Below are 505 nucleotides of genomic sequence, written 5' to 3' on the forward strand. Positions count from 1 at the left end.
GGGCCACCCTCCTGCTGGAGGTGGGGGACAGATGCTCCAGACCCATCTGAGGGAGGTGGGGAGGGGGGATTGCTGCACTGTGGCGACTGAGAACTGGGGTGCGGGTCGCCCAGGGGAGGGATGAATGGGGGTGCCCCCCTGGAGAGGGGGCTGGAGGAGACACCGCAGGGGCTGAGGGGCCGCTGACTGACAGCCAGGGCCTCTGGATCCTTTAGCAGCGACACCCCGAAAGCAGCGGCGGGAGGGGACGACACTACCCCCGGGGCCGCTGGGTTCCCTGCCCTGTGCCCCCCATCTGCATCCCGACATGGAGGGTTTGGGCTGGCCGGGAGGCAAGGGGACTGTTCTAGGGGTTGGGGTCAGTCCTGGAGCAAGATCAAGCCTCTGTGGGGTGCAGGATGCTCACAGATGGGTGAGGGTGTGTGGGGGATAGAGTAGCCTCCCCAGGGCTGCAGTGTGCCCCCACCTTTCTCTCTGTGCACTGGGGTGTTTGTGCAGCTGGCGG

The sequence above is a fragment of the Buceros rhinoceros genome, unplaced genomic scaffold (genome assembly GCF_000710305.1).
Source record: "Buceros rhinoceros silvestris isolate BGI_N320 unplaced genomic scaffold, ASM71030v1 scaffold31043, whole genome shotgun sequence".
NCBI classification, from domain to species: Eukaryota; Metazoa; Chordata; class Aves; order Bucerotiformes; family Bucerotidae; genus Buceros; species Buceros rhinoceros.